Source organism: Dendrobates tinctorius, unplaced genomic scaffold (genome assembly GCF_039654945.1).
Source record: "Dendrobates tinctorius isolate UK_male_01 unplaced genomic scaffold, ASM3965494v1 ptg000160l, whole genome shotgun sequence".
Lineage (NCBI taxonomy): Eukaryota > Metazoa > Chordata > Amphibia > Anura > Dendrobatidae > Dendrobates > Dendrobates tinctorius.
Genome location: NW_027361827.1, coordinates 2,483,297 through 2,498,923, shown reverse-complemented (window position 1 = coordinate 2,498,923; position 15,627 = coordinate 2,483,297).

Below are 15,627 nucleotides of genomic sequence, written 5' to 3'. Positions count from 1 at the left end.
AATGTCTGAACCTATGCAATGTGATAGAGTTTTGTCTAGAGCGCAACGTCAGGCGTTTAGAAGGCGCAATAAGCTGTGTTTTTTCTGTGGAGACGCCTCTCATACTTTTTCTGTCTGCCCAAAATGAGAGAAACGTTTTGCACACACATTTGCTGTGGGCAGTATACAACCTAAGTTTCTTGTGGCAATTACTCTGATCTGCTCCTTATCCACATTTTCCACAAAGGCTTTTGTGGATTCAGGAGCAGCGTTGAATCTGATGGATTTGGACTTTGCTAAACATTGTGGTTTTTCCATGACTCCTCTGCGGACGCCTATTCCTTTGAGGGGTATTTCAGGAGCTTAAGCAGAGATTTACTTCAGCTCCTGTTTTACGGCAACCTGATGTCTCACTTCCATTTCAGGTGGAGGTAGATGCTTCTGAGATTGGTGCAGGAGCTGTTTTGTCCCAAAAAGACCCTGTGACTTCCAAGATGAATCCTTGTGCCTTTTTTTCTTGAAAGATCTCCCCATCTGAACGCAACTATGACGTGGGGAATCGGGAATTGTTGGCCATGAAGTGGGCATTTGAGGAGCGGAGACATTGGTTGGAGGGAGCTATACATCAAGTTGTGGTCCTCACCGATCACAAGAATTTGATTTATCTGGAGTCGGCCAAACACTTGAATCCTAGACAGGCTAGATGGGACTTGTTTTTCACGCGTTTTAATTTTGTGGTCTCTTTTCTTCAGGGCACTAAGAATGTTAAGGCAGACGCCCTTTCTAGGAGTTTCTTTGCCGATTCTCTTAGTGTGACCGAGCCTACTACCAACCTAGGTGAGGGGGTAGTTCTTTCTGCCATTTCGCCCGATTTGAAACGCGCCCTGGAGGAATTTCAGGAGGATAAACCTGAGCGTTGCCCTATGGGAAAATTGTATGTTCCTGACCAGTGGAGAAAGAGTGATGTCTGAAATTCATTGCTCCGCATTGGCTGGTCATCCAGGTATTTTTGGTACCAGAGATTTGGTGAGTCGGTCCTTTTGGTGGCCTGCCTTATCTCGTGACGTCAGGAATTTTGTACAGTCCTATGGGACTTGTTCTCAGTCTAAACCCTGTTCTCGTTCTAGTGGGTTGCTGATGCCCTTGCCAGTGCCCAATAGGCCATGGACCCATATCTCAATGGATTTTACTTCTGATCTTCCTGTCTCTCAGAGAATGACTGTTATCTGGGTGATTTCTGATAGATTTTCGAAGATGGTCCATCTTGTACCACGCCCAAAGTTGCCATCTTCCGCTGAGTTGGTGCCCTTGTTTTTACAACAGGTGGTTCGGTTACATGGGATTCCTGAGAACATTGTGTCCGACAGAGGAGTCCAGTTTGTATTCCAGATTCTGGAAAGCCTTTTGTTCAAATCTGGGAATTCAGTTATCCTTCTCCTCCGCGTTTCATCCCCAGACCAATGGACAGAATGAGAGAACAAACCAGACCTTGAAGTCTTATTTGAGATGTTTTATATCTGCTGATCAGGATGATTGGGTCTTGTTTTTGCCCTTGACCGAATTCGCACTGAACAATAGAGCTAGTTCTGCCACTTTGATGTCACCCTTTTTCTGTAATTTTGGGTTTCATGCTCGATTCTCTTCAGGGCGAGTGGAATCTTCGTCCTGCCCAGGTGTGCACACTGTGGTTAAGAGAATGCAGCAGATATGGGACCAAGTGGTGGATAAGTTGTCACTCTCTCAGGAAAAGGCCCAGCGATTTTCCAACCGGCATAGGACCATTGGTCCCCGGTTTAAAGTGGGTGATATGGTTTGGTTGTCGTCTAAGAATATTCCTATGAAGGTTGCATCTCCTAAATTTAAGCCAAGATTTATTGGTCCTTATAAGATTTTGGAAATTCTTAATCCTGTTTTGTTTCGATTGGCTCTTCCAGTTACGTTCAAGATCCATAACGTATTTCACAAATCTCTGTTGAAGAGGTTTGTTGAGCCAGTGGTTCCTATGGCAGCAACTCCTGACCCTGTGTTGGTCAAAGGCAATGTGGAATATGAGGAAGAGAAAATATTGGATTCTCGTTTGGTTAGACGGAGACTCCAGTATTTGGTCAAATGGAAGGGTTATGGTCAGGAGGATAATTCTTGGGTCTCTACCACTTGCCCTGAAGAGAATTCTTGGGTCTATTGATGGAATTTATGTGAAATAAAGACGCACAGATTTTCAGCTATATCGGTGAGTGCTGCATATTTCTCCTTTTTTCGCTTCACACTAATTGTATAGACCCATATTGTTTTTGTCCCATAAATGGGAAAGAGACAGCTGCATATTATAAATCTTTTTAGCAACACTATGTCACAATTCATTTTGGTTTCATGGCAGCTCTGGTTCTGCTATAATTTAAATGTGGCTTTTTCCTTTTTGGGTCAGAAGAGGTTAATGTCAGTTTCCTTGCTGGCAGTTGTTTTCTTGCTTTGTTGCTGGTCAGCTGATGTTGGTGATGACCACTCCCACCAGTCTTTAAATAGTCACATGATGTATCAGCTGACTGTTGGTAATAGAGTTATTCTATGAAGACCAGCCTAGAAGTTTGGAGCTCTCTGGTGCCATCGGTGTATCCACTACCTCTGTGGAGTTTGGTTTCCTGATTCCCTGTCCTCTGCTTTGTGGAGCTTGCCAGCGGAGGCTAGAGCTATGTTTCTTGTTCCTTTTGTTTTTGTCTGTCTCATGATTGTCACTACCCTCTGTATTTATTATCTGCAGTGGTGAGGCTAGCATCATTTCAGGCCAGTGCACTAGCCAGAGTATAGTGAGGTGACAGATAGGGACTAAGCACGTGATGGCGGTGGGGGGAATGACCCTCATAGGGAGCTAGGGGAGCTTAGGGATAGGCACAGGTTGTGGTTAGGAGGTGCCCCATCCCTCGCTCCCTACTGTTAGGGCCTTCCTCTCCCTTTTTCCATCCCATTGTTGGTGTTTGTTGTGTCATCCGCTGGACTTACCTGTGTTAGTCGTGACACACTACTCACAAAAAGATGGCTGCAGAGTAGAACATTTTTTTAGATACACTTATCGTATAGACCAAGATGTTGAATTCAATATTTTTTTGTCCAACAAATGGGAAAGAAACGGCTGCATATTAGAAATATTTTTAGAAACACTACTCACAAAAAGACAGCAGCTGTGTAGAAAATGTTTTAGATGCACTAATTATATAGACTGTTAAAGGCATAGTACTCCTACAGGCAGGGTTGCAGAGTACACACAGACTTAAAGGCACTGTACTCTCACAGGTGGGATTTCAGAGTACACAAAGAAGCTTTTTGGCTCAGCACTCCCACAGTTGGGGTTGCGGAGTACACACAGAGGCTTAAAGGCACAGTACTCCCACAGATGAGGGTGCAGAGTACAGACTATTTTTGCACAGTACTCCCACAGAGTGCTGTACCGGTCAATCACAGCCATGCAGATACAATACCGAAAGTGTCCACAGCCTAGAAGCTTGTTAATTGGCTATGCTGCAGCCTTTCAACAAACTATAGTAGGCATCCAGACCCGAAAAACAAACTGGACATCCTGTTAAAAGTCTGTGTTTGGGGTTCTTTACTGGAATTTTTCGAACCCAGAACTTCACAGTTTAGCTTCGCTCTTCCCTAATGGTAAGTAAATAGAGAACAATCTTTAATCATGTAAATACATATCTCTATATGCTGGCAACAATCTTAATTTTTTATTACTGTTATTATTATTATTATTATTATTATTATTATTATTATTATTATTATTATTATTATTATGAGACTCACTTTTCATGGATGTATGTTTTTCCATAAAAAGTGAGCAGCATCAGTAGAATACTCATCACAATTAAAAATAGAAAATCTGCTATTGTTAAAGCATTCTTGAAGTGGTTTTCACCAAAAGAATATTACAAATATAGATTGTGAAGGATACGTGATAATACAATAAGACAATTAACACTACTGCACAACCGGAATATAATATTCTAACAATTTTCTGGTTTGGATTCAACACTTCTGAAGTAAGATTTTATATTTTAAAATGTGACTAGTGTGGGCACATCAGGATATATTTATAAGTGATAATTATAAGGATTATAAATATTTGATCAAAAGCAGATCATTCATAATTTATTATAAGTGCAGGTTTATCAGGCAAGAATTCCCACTATATTAGTGTGCGCTTGGAACACTCATAAAGAAGAGGGAAATCTAAATTAGGTGGTTATAGAAAAAAAAAAAAACCTCTTATAAGTGCTCTTTATGTAGCTGGATAATAGCGAGAAAAAAGCAATTAGAAATAGACAATTGTAAGACCTCAGAAGAAGTGCTTAAGGGAAAAAAAAAAATATATATATATATAGATGCTGGTGGCAATCTTAGTTCCAACCTGAACAATCATTAAAAACTAAAAAGGCATGAGTGAGGGTAAAAGCCTGAAATCACTGAACAGGTTATATACTGCAGGGTACTTCTCCCTGATAGCAGCTTAAAAAAAAAAAAAGTCAAAGACAAATTGCAGCCTGTGAAAGGCTGTGCAGAGTAGCCGCAATAGTAAATGCACAAGTCAGAGAGCGGTACCTGTAAAGATAATGCGATGCGAAGTCCTCAATCCAGTAAGCGGTGCAGGTTAGAATAGCGCTTTTTGCTCCAGCGCTTGGAAAAAGAGGGGGGGTTTTGTACACAGGGGTATAGACAAGTTACAGGGGCTGCCCTGGCCGGTGGCAGCCTCCTGTCAGTGTACCTCCAGCTGTGGAGCAGATGTGAGCGGCCTCTCATGCTCACGGCATCTGTGAGCTGCTCCAGGTATACAGGACCTTCGTGATGTGAGTCAGCACATGACCACGTCAGTTTCACTTGCTGGGATCCTGAGGAAGAAGACAGTTAGTCTTTGAAACATGTTGGGAAGTCCATTGGTCCCCGCCGCAACCACCAGCAAGTGAAACCGACGTGGTCATGTGCTGACTCACATCACGAAGGTCCTGTATACCTGGAGCAGCTCACAGACGCCGGAAGCACGAGAGGCCGCTCACGTCTGCTCCACAGCTGGAGGTACACTGACAGGAGGCTGCCACCGGCCGGGGCAGCCCCTGTAACTCGTCTATACCCCTGTGTACAAACCCCCCCTCTTTTTCCAAGCGCTGGAGCAAAAAGAGCTATTCTAACCTGCACCGCTTACTGGAGTGAGGACTTCGCATCGTATTATCTTTACAGGTACCGCTCTCTGACTTGTACATTTACTATTGCGGCTACTCTGCACAGCCATTCACAGGCTGCAATTTGACTTTGACTTTTTTTTTTTAAGCTGCTATCAGGGAGAAGTACCTTGCAGTATATAACCTGTTCAGTGATTTCAGGTCTTTACCCTCACTCATGCCTTTTTAGTTTTTAATGAGTGTTCAGGTTGGAAATAAGATTGCCACCAGCATCTATATATATATATATATATATATATATATATATTTATTTATTTTTATTTTTTTCCCCTTAAGCACTTCTTCTGAGGTCTTACAGTTGTCTATTTCTAATTGCTATTTTATCGCTATTACCCAGCTACATAAAGAGCACTTATAAGAGGTTTTTTTTTTTCTATAACCACCTAAATTAGATTTCCCTCTTCTTTATGAGTGTTCCAAGCGCACACTAATATTATGAGTTATTTTACCTTATTTCTTTGACACCCTTGTGACAGGTGTCTTAGTGTTTGCTGCTGGAATTACACTCATACACAAGCGCCACTGAATCTCCATTTGCAAGAATTCCCACTATTATAAATTTAAATAGTTAAAATGCATAACATTAAATACGTGAACATCTATGCAGATCAGTCCAAAACTCTTTTACATCAACAATGTAACAAGGTGGCCCAGGGTGGTAGTCCCAGCCGAGTCAACTAAGCCTGTTATGAATGAGTCACCGGAGGAGGAGAAAACAAAAATACAAGCTAAGTCCAGAAAACCGGAGAGGTTGGTAGCTATCGGATTGCAGACCCCTGATCCTATACACCACAACTAACAGTAGCCGTGGGGGGTTCCTACGGTGCCCTAGACCCCTCATCACAGCCGGAGAACTACATAAGCCTAAAGAAGGAAAGGGGAAATCTAAACTGCCCCAGAGCAGACCCCAAAGCAATAGACACCCCCCAACATGTATTGTTGGTGAAAAACAGATGAAAACACAAACACAGACAGAAAGACAGGCTGAGCAAAGGATGGGGCCCAAATAACTAGATAGAACAGGACAGAAAAGATGCTGGCTGCAATCCGCAGAAAACCCTACCAAAAATGTCCCAACCGTCTGATAGGGAAAAAGACCCTGAAGTCGCTAGACTTCAAAATCACTATATCAGCACTCAGGTATATTCTGAAAACAGAGCAAAGAGATCAACTGATCAGAGACAAAAATGGAATTCAGCCAGTCCCAACCAGGACTGGCTGACTACAAATACTAAGGAAACCAGACAAAATCTCATGGAATAATAGCAGGGCAAAAACTTAGCTTTTAGTAGACAGGAACTAAGCTGGATGCAAGAGCTCAGAGCAGAAAGGATCACCAGCAGCCCTGCAGGGCGTCGGCTGCCTTATATCCACTCAGAAATTCCAGATGTCCAATCATGCTCCGCCTGTTCAGATGACAGGTTCTTCCCATCCCAATCAATTTCACTACCTCTCTTCACCAGCAGAGGGAGTTCATCAGACATCAAAGGTGAAGGGGAGAATGAACTCACAACAGTACCTCCCCCTTGAGGAGGGGTCACCGAACCCTCATCCACGCCACCAGGGCGATCAGGATGGGCCCGATGAAAAGCACGAACCAATCTTTTGGCATGAATATCGGATGCAGGGACCCAAGAATTATCCTCCTGGCCATAACCCTTCCATTTAACCAAATACTGGAGTCTCCGTCTAGCCAGACGAGAATCCAGTATCTTCTCAACCTCATATTCCACATTACCTTCAACCAATACAGGGTCAGGAGGAGCCACCACAGGAACTACTGGCTCAACAAACCTCTTTAACAGAGACTTATGAAACACGTTATGGATCTTGAATGTAACAGGGAGAGCCAATCGAAAAGAGACCGGATTAAGAATCTCCAAAATCTTGTAAGGTCCAATAAATCTAGGTTTAAACTTTGGAGAAGCCACCTTCATAGAGATATGACAACCCAACCATATCACCCACCTTAAACCCGGGACAAATGGTCCTATGCCGGTTGGAAAACCGCTGGGCCTTTTCCTGGGAGAGAGACAACTTATCCACCACTTGGTCCCAAATCTGGTGCATTCTCTCCACCACAGTGTCAACACCTGGGCAGGCAGAAGACTCCACCTGCCCTGAAGAGAATCGAGGGTGAAACCCAAAGTTACAAAAAAAAGGTGACATCAAAGTGGCAGAACTAGCTCTATTATTTAAAGCAAATTCGGCCAAGGGCAAAAATGAAACCCAATCATCCTGATCAGCAGAAATAAAATATCTCAAATGCGACTCCAAAGTCTGGTTTGTTCTCTCCGTCTGCCCATTGGTCTGAGGGTGAAACGCAGAGGAGAAGGACAACTGAATTCCCAGCTTGGAACAGAAAGTCCTCCAAAATCTAGAAACAAACTGAACTCCTCTATCAGATACAATGTTCTCAGGAATCCCGTGCAAGCGAACCAACTGTTGCGGTACAAAATGGACCATCTTAGAGAATCTATCACAAATCACCCAAATAACAGTCATTCTCTGAGAGACAGGCATATCAGAGATAAAATCCATTTAAATATGGGTCCATGGCCTCCTGGGCACCGGCAAAGGCATCAACAACCCACTAGAGCGAGAACAAGGTTTAGACCGGGAGCAAGTCCCACAGGACTGCACAAAATTCCTGACATCATGAGACAAGGCGGGCCACCAAAAAGACCGACTCACCAAATCTCTAGTACTAAAAATACCTGGATGACCAGCCAATGTGGAGCAATGAACCACAGACATCACTTTCTTCCTCCACTGGTCAGGAACATACAATTTTCCAATGGGACAACGCTCAAGTTTGTCCTCCTGAAACTCTTCCAGAACATGTCTCAAATCGGGCGAGATGTCAGAAAGAACTCCCCCCTCACCTAAGATGGTAGCAGGCTTGGTCACAATAGGAGAATCAGCAAAGAAACTCCTAGAGAGGGTGTCTGCCTTGACATTCTTAGTGGCCGGAAGAAAAGAGACCACAAAATCAAAACGTGTGAAAAACAAGGCCCACCTAGCCTGTCTAGGATTCAAGCGTTTGGCCGACTCCAGGTAAATCAAATTCTTGTGGTCAGTAAGGACCACGACTTGATGTTTAGCTCCCTCCAACCAATGTCTCCACTCCTCAAATGCCCATTTCATGGCTAACAGTTCCCGATTCCCCACATCACAGTTACGTTCGGATGGGGAGAACTTTCGGGAAAGCAAAGCACAGGGATTCATTTTAGATGTTACAGGATCTTTTTGTGACAAAACAGCTCCTGCACCAATCTCAGAAGCGTCCACCTCTACCTGAAACGGGAGTGAGACATAAGGTTGCCGCAAAACCGGAGCAGAAGTAAACCTTCGCTTCAGCTCCTGAAAAGAAGAAACAGCCTCCGGAGACCAATTCAGCACATCAGCCCCCTTCTTAATCAAATCAGTCAATGGTTTGGCAATACCAGAAAAATTAGCTATAAATTTATGATAAAAATTAGAAAAACCCAAAAACTTCTGGAGGGCCTTCAAAGAAGTGGGCTGAACCCAATCATAAATGGCCTGTACCTTGGCCGGGTCCATTTCAATAGTTGACAGAGACAAAATAAATCCCAAAAATGAAATCCTCTGTACACCAAAAAGACATTTCGATCCCTTGACATACAGGGAATTCTCCCTCAAAATCCGGAACACAGTCCGAACATGTTCCACATGAGAGTCCCAATCCTTGGAAAAGATCAAAATATCATCCAGATAGATGATCAAAAATGTATCCACAAAGTCTCGGAATATATCATTCATGAAGCACTGGAAGACAGAAGGGGCATTAGTGAGCCCAAAAGGCATCACCAGGTACTCAAAATGTCCCTCCGGAGTATTAAACGCTGTCTTCCATTCATCCCCCTGCTTAATGCGAATAAGATTATACGCCCCCCTGTGGTCAAGCCTGGTAAACCAGCAAGCACCTTTAACTCTGGAGAATAGATCAGAAATCAGGGGTAACGGATACTGATATTTAACAGTAATTTTGTTGAGGGAACGATTGTCAATACAAGGCCTTAATGAACCATCTTTCTTGGCCACAAAAAAACCCCCAGCACCTAAGGGTGAAGAGGATGGTCTAATATGACCCTTCTCCAACGACTCCTTAATATAGGATCGCATAGCCTCATGCTCGGGTACAGATAAATTGAAAAGTCGACCCTTGGGAACTTTACACCCAGGGCTCAGCTCAATTGCACAGTCATAACTCCTATGAGGAGGCAAAGACGCAGACTCATTCTCACTAAATACATCATAAAAATCAGCCAAATAATCAGGAACATCATGCGACTGGGGAGAGGTGGAGAAAATAGGAGCATCACTAAGGGCACACCGACAACCCCAACTCACCACAGACACAGATTTCCAATCCAAAACTGGATTATGGATTTGCAACCAGGGAAACCCGAGAACGATGGTATCATGCAAATTATGCAACACCAAAAATCTGCAATTTTCTTGATGGTCTGGGCGACCCGCATTACCACTTGGGTCCAAAACTGAGATTTATTCTTCGCCAAAGGAGTAGCATCAATACCCCTCAAAGGGATAGGCGTCCGCAGAGGTGTCATAGGAAACCCACAACGTTTAGCAAAATCCAAGTCCATCAGGTTCAGAGCTGCTCCTGAATCCACAAAAGCCTTAGCAGAAAATGTGGACAGGGAGCAGATCAGAGTAATTGCCAGAAGAAACTTAGGTTGAACACCACCCACAGCAAATGTGTGTGAAAAACGTTTCTCTCATTTAGGGCAGACAGAAATAATATGAGAGGCATCTCCACAGAAAAAACACAGCTTATTGCGCCTTCTGAACTCCTGACGTTGCGCCCTAGACAAAACTCTATCACATTGCATAGGTTCAGACATTTGTTCAACAGGTGGCAACACCTCTCGTGCAGTTTTGCGTTCACGCAAACGCCGATCAACCTGAATGGCTAATGACATACAATCGTCAAGACCAGAGGGAACAGTAAATCCCACCATAGTATCTTTTATGGTTTCTGACAAACCCTTCCGAAAGAGAGCTGCCAAGGCACCATTATTCCAGGTAGTAAGGACCACCCACTTTTGGAATTTTTGACAGTACAACTCTGCAGAATCCTGACCCTGGCTCAATGCCAACAGGGCCTTTTCAGCCTGATCAATAGCATTAGGTTCATCATACAACAACCCCAAGGCCTGAAAAAATGTGTTCACATCAGTCAGAATACGATCATCAGGTTTCAAAGAAAACGCCCAATCCTGGGGATCGCCGCGCAGCAAAGAGATGACAATTTTAACCTGCTGCGCAGAGCTCACCGATGAGTTAGGCTTCAAGGCAAAAAATAATTTACAATTATTCTTAAAATTCAGAAATTTAGACCTATCCTCAAAAAACACATCAGGAGTAGGGATCTTTGGTTCTGCAGCATGTGAATGAGCAAGATAGGCGGAAATTCCCCGCACTTCAGCAGTAAGCTGCTCCACACGATCAGACAATTGCTTAATCTCCATTGAGAAAAAATTCCCCCTACGGCCTCAGAGAAATAGAGAAAAAAATATACACCAAAAAAAAAAATTCTGACACTTTTCACTTTTTTTTTTTTTCTTTTTACAATTCTTTCCTGCTATTGAGCACCCTAGAATCTGCGGTATGGCTGGTGATTCTGTTATGAATGAGTCACCGAAGGAGGAGAAAACAAAAATACAAGCTAAGTCCAGAAAACCGGAGAAGTTGGTAGCTATCGGATTGCAGACCCCTGATCCTATACATCACAACTAACAGTAGCCGTGGGGGGTTCCTACGGTGCCCTAGACCCCTCGTCACAGCCGGAGAACTACCTAAGCCTAAAGAAAGAAAGGGGAAATCTAAACTGCCCCAGAGCAGACCCCAAAGCAATAGACAGCCCCCAACATGTATTGTCGGTGAAAAACAGATGAAAACACAAACACAGACAGAAAGACAGGCTGAGCAAACGATGGGGCCCAACTAACTAGATAGGACAGGACAGAAAAGATGCTGGCTGCAATCCGCAGAAAACCCTACCAAAAATGTCCCAACCATCTGATAGGGAAAAAGGCCCTGAAGTCGCTAGACTTCAAAATCACTATATCAGCACTCAGGTATATTCTGAAAACAGAGCAAAGAGATCAACTGATCAGAGACAAAAATGGAATTCAGCCAGTCCCAACCAGGACTGGCTGAATACAAACACTAAGGAAACCAGACAAAATCTCATGGAATAATAGCAGGGCAAAAACTTAGCTTTTAGTAGACAGGAACTAAGCTGGATGCAAGAGCTCAGAGCAGAAAGGATCACCAGCAGCCCTGCAGGGCGTCGGCTGCCTTATATCCACTCAGAAATTCCAGATGTCCAATCATGCTCTGCCTGTTCAGATGACATGTTCTTCCCATCCCAATCAATTTCACTACCTCTCTTCACCAGCAGAGGGAGTTCATCAGACATCAAAGGTGAAGGGGAGAATGAACTCACAACATAAGCCACAGTCAGTGTACACTTTTGTACAGAATTAGACAGGACAGGCGCAATCCCAGGCAAATCTGCAGTCCAACAGGAAAACAGTTTAATAAAAAGGATGCATAAAGTACAATATTAACTTCCTGCTTTCTCCCTAACGATGTCCACGGCCGCACCCACAGCAGCCACGGCGGCTGAAAGAGGAAATAGTCCATATGCTGGAATCTGGATGCTTAAAGTCCTTTTGGCGAGGCACTTACGTAGTAGTCCTGGTGCCCGTTTCGCTCCCCAAAGGTCCGGGGCAGCACCCTTTCCCCTCCTGGGGTCTGGCAAGGCTCCCAGCCGCAGCTGAGCATCTGTCCTGGGTAAACGTGCCCGGGCTCTGACCGACTCCAGGAATTTCTGTACCTCTTGAGCTGTTAGCCCAACCTCTGGGGTTAACCTCTTCTGTCCCTAGCTCTAATATGTACAGGGCAAACACAGCATAAGTCAGTCCAATAAAACTACATCACACACACAGTACATTTTACGGTACACATTAATAACAGCACAAGACATCTATTCTTACAAGTCAATACCAAAAAGAGAAAAACAATCATATAGCCCAGGAGTAATGAAGAAGTACAAATGCTTTATTGACATTCAAAGTAAGAGAACAAGTTGAAAAGGAAAAACCACAAAGTGCATATGTGCAATATACAAAGAACGAGACGGAGTGTGCTGGTAAAGGTCAATATTTATTATCCTAGTTATAGTTGGCTAATAGCTATACTTAGTAAAAAGCAGTCCAGACCATATGCCCCGTAGTAAATATCTCAATCATCTAGTGATCACAAACCATCTTATGCATGGAAAAAAAGTACAGCAGTACTTATAAGTAAAAAGATGCATATAACGTATGCAGTATAGTTATAACATGCATACCTCATTTGAACACCATTGGGAGAGAGGGAGGGCCCAGCAGCACACATGTCACCCCGACGTGCGTTTCGGCGATGCCTTTGTCAGGCAACACTCAGCTGTCAACATTAGCAATGCTGGTTATCAAGATTAGAGGGGTCCCCATGCTGTTTTTTAAAATTATTTAAATAAATATTTTTAAAAAACGGCATGAAGTCTCCCCCATTTTTGACAACCAGCCTTGCTAAAGCAGACAGCTGGCAGCTGGTATTCTCAGACTGGTAAGGGGCCATGGATATTGGCCCTCCAGCCTAAAAATAGCAACCCGTAGCCCCTCAGAAAATGCGCATCTATTAGATTTCTAATGCTTTGCCCAGCTCTTCCCATTGCCCTGTAGTGGTGGCAAGTAGGGTTCATATTTTTGGGATTGATGTCACCTTTGTATTGTCCACTGTTATTAGCGGCAGCTGGCATAGGCTCATGTGAGCAGTAGTCCCATCAGCCGATGCTAGCGACTGAAGGTAAACTATTTACCTGCAATCACAGCTGCATGCTCATGGCTGTCTGACCAGCGGTAATGATTTTATCACAGATCAAAAGCAGTGTTTGCCGCGCTGTCATGCACAAAACAGCGGAAAACGCTGGATGTTTGGGCCCCCCATTCAAGTGAATGGGGTCGGGTTCTAGTTTGGGTCTGGGTATTGTTCTGGTACCCGAACCCAAACTTTTTTTAACTGTTTGGCCAAATCCGCCGGACCCGAACAGTCAAGGGTCTGCCCATTTATACCCACAAGTTCTCAATAGGGTTTAGGTCATTTGAGGAAGGGGCCATGTCATTATTCTTTCATCTTTAATGCCTTTACTGGCTAGGCAAGCAATGGAGATAGTGATGCATGCGATGGAGCTTTGTCATGCATAAAAATCATGGTTTTCTTGAAAGATGCAGATTTTTTCCTTTAACAATGCTTGAAGTTAGTGGGTTCTAAAAACTTGCAGTATTCTTGGGATGTGATGTTTAGTCCATCTTCAACCCAAAATGATCCAATTATCTCCTCTTTATTAATACCAGCCCATAGCAATACCCCACCTCCATCTTGCTGGCATTGAGTAAAAGTGGAGGTCTGTGCCCATTGCGGACCCAGTCATGGGCCCTTCCATCTGATCATCAAGAAGCACTCATCTTATCAGTCCATAGAACATTTGAAAAATCAGTCTTCAGATCTTTCTTGGCTCGCTCTTGACATTTTTCATCTTCTGTGTCTTGTTCAGTGGTGGTCGGGTTTCAGTCCCCCTTACCTTGGTCATCTCTCTGAGCACTGAACACCTTGTACTTCTAGGCACTCTAGGGAGACTGCAGTTCTGGAATATGACCCCTCACTAGAAGATAATGTGTTCCAGGTCGCTTCACATTTGATGCTTATTTGCCAGTTAATGTGCATCTTTTTTTCATCATGTTTTTGTGAACCATTGACTAACTGCAGCAAAACTTTTGATGGTTCTCTGATGATGCCCCAATATCTTATAATAACAAATATTTTTAGGAATTTTTTTTATAGTTTATAAAAATGTATATAGTAAAATGAAAGACTTATTCCATAACAATATAACTGATTGAGAGTACAGAACTTCTGAATGAACGCCTATATTTACTGCATTCTTTGAAAGAGGGGGGAGGAAAGGCTACCTGTAGATACGTGCACACTCCAGTGTGCAAAAAGCGTATAATTTTATTGGATAGGAAAAGAACAAGCAAAAAATATATGAAAACAATTAAAAGTATATGCAAAGGGTTCCCAGGCTTAAATATCCGAGATATTTTTTTTTTATCTTGAAAGACAAGATATACACTACCATTCAAAAGTTTGGGGTCACCCAGACAATTTTGTGTTTTCCATGAAAACTCATACTTTTATTAATCAAATAAGTTGCCAAATGAATTTAAAATCTAGTCCAGACATTGACAAGGTTCGAAAAAAGATTTTTATTTGAAATAATAATTTTCTCCTTCACACTTTGCTTTCGTCAAAGAATGCTTCCTTTGCAGAAATTACAGCGTTGCAGACCTTTGGCATTCTAGCAGTTAATTTTCTGAGGTAATCTGGAGAAATTTCACCATATGCTTCCAGGTGCTGGAGGATTGGCATCTGCACCGTCGCAGCTACAGCCACAAAATTTGGCACAGTCACACGTCTGGACCCTGAAAGTGTCCTAAGCTATGTTGTGAGGCGAAATTTTAACCCCATGCATTCCAATTCACCAAACAATTTTGCCCCTATGTACATCATGGGGAAAAAGTGTGTGTGTGTCAAGCCCCGCCCCTCATTATGATGTCGTAATGGTTGCCATGGCAACGCTGCAGCGTCGGGCTCTTCAGCTAGTTGTTTTATATATTTCTCTCACATTCTGTTCTGCCCCCTTATTTATATTTTACTAGTTTTGCAGCTCTTTTACCCCCATTGGTGACCTTTCCCCTAGGGCAGCACACGTCCTATTGTGGCCATCTCTTGTTATTTCTATATTTATTGTATCTAACTACCGGCTGTTTTGGTGGTATTACTGCAGGCATGGACTGGGATACGAGTAAGGCCTCTTGGTGGCCGAATCGTCTAATATCTTTCTGTCATCTGAGAATCATATTCCTGATTCAGACTTTTCACGTATCACTTCTGATATGACATCGGTCCACAAAACAGGCATCAGGCTATGATGGAACATTAGGACATTGGAGAACTACCTAAGGTCCAACATAGTAATACGAGGCCTTAAGGTTTCCATCTATCAGACCTGGGAACCCACCCACAACTTTCATGCATCATGGGAACAGGATCTCCCTACATGTTCCATAATTATCATCAAAATTCTCTTGGAACACGATAGAGAACTTATTGCCAGTAATAAAACAAATATTAACTTTCCAAATTTGACGAGGTACACATGGTACAGCCTTTCAAAACTAAACTAAAAGACACATTTGATAAATAGGAGCAAGATATTATCTCCAGAAAGAGGTCCAAATTTCAAAGGGATAAAAGAGAC